Here is a 4936-nt window from a genome sequence, read left to right as displayed (position 1 = left end):
GCGAAGAGGAAGCGAGGTAGCTCGAGTTGGTGCTCCTAATTGATAAAAAGGAAAGAGCGTCTTCCTCCGAGAGATCTCAAGCCCCATCAAAATGCAGGAGGAGAAGAAGAAGGGGAAAGAAAAAAGGTTTTCTTTCCCTTACAGGAGCATGCCAAAATCCAGCTGCTTTCAACAGAGGAGGTGGTCGCTGCGGCGGGGGCCACTCGGCCCCCAGCCAGGGCTGGGAGGAGAGGGCTCGGCTGGCGGGGGATGGCTGCCGCCAGGGCACCGGCTTCCAGCTTTGCCCAGGGTGGGGAGTTTGCTCTGGGCATCCTTTGCGAGGTGGGGATCTGCAGGAGCACTCAGAAGGATGGGGTCAGCCGTCCGCCTCGTCTTCTCTTGCAGCAGCAGTAACAGAAGGGTGAAAACTGCACAGCCCACCCCTAACCTCGCGTGTTCTGGCGTGATCAATCTGTTTACCACCTAACCGCGTTTTCTGGAGAGCGGCCCAGGCACATGAGTCGGACAGTGATGAGCTCCTGGCTGGAGCTCAAACTGCTGGTCTTGACGGAAGGAATCACAAGGTGGGACAGATGCCAGCAGCAGAAGATGGCAGAAGAAAAACAACGTTATGAGCCATAGCAGGATTTTACAGGTGGTTAAAGGGGGCCAATGTGGGAAACAATCAAACTTCTCAGAGGGACGTTCTGGGGGACCTTCTGGGCCTGATTTAGGACAATAATCCAAATTTCTGGTTCTGACCACAGCACGGATGTCTAGGCTGCTACTGCTGACAGGATGGCCAGGAGGGAGCAGGCCACCTTCCCCGGCTGGCAGAGCTCCTGACAGCACAGACTGAGCACGCTAGTGTGCCCAGGCACCTGCCCAATCAATTCTCATGCTGAGACTGCAGGCCAGGGCAGGCAAAGCACACCTCACACAGCTCCACCCCCCCAAAACCAGGCATCGGAGTCTACGCATCCCTTTGTGACTGGTGGAGAGGGACAGCAGCGCTGCCCAGTGCCGATCCACTCGCCTGGAACTGGATGTGTGAGAGAGATGAACAACGAACCTGCTAAAGGGACTGTTCTTTTCCCATCAACTCCCATCAGCCTCCACCAAAAACGCAGGAGCTGGAAGATACCTCAGGCTGTTCCGCACCACAGACCGTTGGGTTTTGCCGGGTGGCTCCTGAACCGAGTCCAGCACTTTGTGGTTGGCTGGAGCACAGTTCTAATAAATAGCGTCTTCCCCGAGCCGCAGGATGCAGCGAGGTTGGTCTGGTCTTGACAAAGTGCCAGAGGCCACGTCCGCGCCTGCGTCTGAAGATGAAAGTGCAGAAATCTCCAGGGCAGGGCAGTTCTGCAGCCACAGCACCCTCGGCTGGTGGGCGTGTTTACCCCAGTGACTACTCACAGCGTTACTATTCACTGGTTTTGTTGTTTGCAAAGTCTCACTTGGGAACAAAGCCACCCGAGTTGGTTAATTTTTAAGTCACATTTGAAAATACACTAAATAAAAGGGCTGGAGCAAACCCTTCAATTATCTACTGTAATGCAAATCGGGGTGAGCACCACCCCAGCGTCAACCTGCGTGAGGCAAGTGAAAGTCAGTTCACCAAGAGGGAGAGGCCGGATCTATGGGTTTGGTTGGCTGCGGTTTCCAGGGCAGGAGTCTCTGTGCAGAAGCCTCTCATTTTGCTTTGTTTTGCTTCTAATTAAAGACGACACGAGTCAAAAGAGAACCTTGCTGGCGATCAGGCGCTGTAGCATTTTGGTTGTCGACACGGGTGTAAGCGACTGGGAAGGGAGGAAGCGAGAGCTGTTTGTAGATATTGTGCTCCAGAAATATGCAAAGCGCCTTCAAAGGGACTGCGTGACCTGATGAAAGAGCATTTTAAAGACGGGCAGCGTGGCAAGTTACGTGCACAATGTGTTAATCAGAAGCCTTCCACTCCAGGACTGTCACAGCCAATACTGAAGAAGGGGACGCCGACACACTTTCCAAGAAAAGCAGTGGTCTGAAGGTGGTGCAGCCTTCACCACTTGGACCTGACAGGAAGCAGAGCCTGAAAGCAAAAGATGTGGCTTACATGGAGTCCTCAGAGCATCCTGGGGCATGCAGAGGGTGATGGGACACAGCTCAGTGTCCCTCCCTCCCATGATTGCCTTTTCAGCTGGGGAAACCCACCGGTCCAGTCTGCATCTTGAGGAAGCCATCAAAGAGACCCCATCGCATGTGGCAGAGGTGGGGTTTGATGGCACCCAGGAGCACACTTCAGCTTGACGAGATCTAAACCCCCACTTGATCTAGAAAAAAAGGCACTTCCCACCTCTCCAAAGCATGGCCGCTGGGCTTGGGTGGAGGGCAGCCACCCAGCGTGGCAGCCGTGTCCCAGACTGGAGAAAACCAGGAGACTGCACCCGTTTCTTGGTGAAAAGAAGAATTTTGTTGCTCAGAGTTTTAGGACAAAAATAGGTGGGGCAATACAAGCAAAAAGAGGTTGGTTGGGGTTTTTATTACTCTCCAAGCTGAATCACCGCAGGGGTTCCTACAAGGGGCTGGCTCAGGGCAGGAACAGCCGGATTGCCCAGGGAAAAGGCAGACCAAGCGGCTATTTCAAACTTCGTTCAAAACCTGAAGGCTCGGAAAGGCCACTTAATTGTAGCAGATCACGTCCCGAGTCTCAAACCAATCATACCTGTGCCCAGGAGCATAGCGACTGCCCAAACCTACCGAGTCTCAGGTCAACCCTGTGTTGACCAGAGGAGAAGGGCTGCCTCCAGAACTCTGGGCAGCAGGATGGATGGCTGCACTCCCCAAGCATCACCTCTCATACCAGACCATGGAATGAGATGACAGCCAGGTGTGGGATGAGGCGTTCAGGATCCAGAGCCCGGCGTGCTTCAACCATTTCCCCAGCATCTGCAGGACCCACGAGGGGACGACAGACACAGTCAGGGAGGTGCTTTTAGCTGTAAGATTGTACTTTCGCTGCCAAAATATCTTTTTGGACTTACTCAGGCATAGGTCAAGATAATCTTCTGCTCCTCCAAGTCCAGAGCAGCTAATAGGCTGCCTTCTGCTTTTTTTTTCTCCACCTGTATTCATCCTGCTGGTATCTCGGCAATCTCTGTTACACCGAGATTCCCCCAGGCAGATTTTGTAGAGTATCCACTTAAAATGTTATTAATAAAACAATTTTTCCCTAATTAAGGGCAGTTATTGATTAACCCATGTGCTCAGCGATGCCCACTGGCTGACCGGTACAAAACGACTGGATTTCCCACCTTCCCACCTGACTGAGCGAGGATTTCAGGTTTTACCCAGCTTTCTGAAAAGGGGCGTGCTGTTAAACGGTCAGTGGCCAGGCTGCTGCCTCTTCAGGCCAGTCCTTACTGGGCGCTTCAGCAGGTACTGGGGTCAGGTAAGGGCAGGGTTTTGCAGCTCCTGGAATTTAGGGTTGCAGGTTTTCTATTTTACAGTAAATTTGCAGTTACTTCATTATGCAGCTTTCTGATGAACTTCAGTAGAGCTGGATTTTGGTCTGAAGGTGTGTACATGGAGGACAAGACCACCAGTCTGCAGGTTGTTGTAGCACGTAAGAGTCAGGGCTTGGGACCATTTTTTTCCCCCCAGAAATAATTTTTATGCCCTAAACTAGCAAATTCCAGGGGTTCCTTCCCATTTGCACCACAAAGATATTTTGGCAATTAATTTAACCTCATTCTTTCCCATTAGCAAGACTCAAAGTCCCCAAATGCATCATATCAGCATCTCTTTTAAAAACGAGGTGTCAGATTTCTCGGGTTAGTTCACAAGACGCCCCTTCCCATCCAGCCTGTCACCTCCCTCACCCAGCCCGAGGGCTCAGCACCCATCCACGCAGTCGTGCCTCCGATCCTGACCCCCTTCCAGCGGGGCTCTCCGGTAGACGAGGACCCTTGCTCCCCCTGTTTCATAACAGCCCCCTAACTCCTGTCACAAATCCAGCCCTTTGTTTCCACAGCTCGTGCCTGCAAGGAGATGAAAGGTGCTCCAAGGAGACAAGTTGCTCCGCAAGCAGAGGAACTAACGAAGCCCAATTCCCCACAGATTTACCTCCTGTAGGTGGATTCTCTGATGTCTGGAGCAGTGTGAACTAGAGTAGAAGTTGCCCCGCACCCAGGGCTGTCGGGGGGGCTCTCTTCTCCCACGAGCGTTCTCCAGTGCCTCATTAAGGTTGGGTACATGCTGCAGGCTGCCCCTCTCTCAGGCAGATAGCAGGGTTTTGGTGGGACATCTGGTGGCTTTATTTCGTCGTCTGTTTTTAGATCACGTTTATCAACCACAGCTAAACGAAGTTGAAGCTGGCCAGTGAGTTCAAGGATGTCTGGGTGGGAAGACAGGTGGTATATGCACACACAAAACTGTGGTTGCAAACATCTTTTTTCTTTGGAAAACACATTAAAAGATAATTGTTTTACTTATAGGTGCCATGAACATGCAAATAATTCCTGTTTCAGGCTGGCCCAAAGCCAAACGGACATAAATTTTGAGCTCAGTCTTTGAATGTAAGACTTCCTCACCGTGAACAAGCTCAAAGCATGCTCCTCTCCCTCCCCGCAGCTTCACCAGGGCTTGCGGCTCCCAGATAAAGACAGCAGTACCCAGAGCCCTGCCTCAGCAAGGGCATGAGCATGTGATGAAGCATGAACGTGGACTCAGGAGAGCAGAACAGATGAAGGTGGTGAAGTTAAGATGTGCATGTGTGAGGGTGTTTGCACAAACCTGTTTGCACACATGTGGTGGGTCAAAGACGACGTTCATCCACACCCTTATGCCATGGGTACTGCAGAGTCAGGCTGGGTCTAGCTGGGTTCGTGGTCTCAGAGACGTTACTTGTTGCAGTCTCGTGAGCACTGAGTTGCAAAGCTGACTGAACCTTTTGGTGCGATAATGGAAGTGCTCAGAGCTT

Source organism: Buceros rhinoceros, unplaced genomic scaffold (genome assembly GCF_000710305.1).
Source record: "Buceros rhinoceros silvestris isolate BGI_N320 unplaced genomic scaffold, ASM71030v1 scaffold32240, whole genome shotgun sequence".
NCBI classification, from domain to species: domain Eukaryota; kingdom Metazoa; phylum Chordata; class Aves; order Bucerotiformes; family Bucerotidae; genus Buceros; species Buceros rhinoceros.
The sequence above is the reverse complement of the archived record's forward strand: the minus strand, read 5'-3'. Positions refer to the sequence as shown.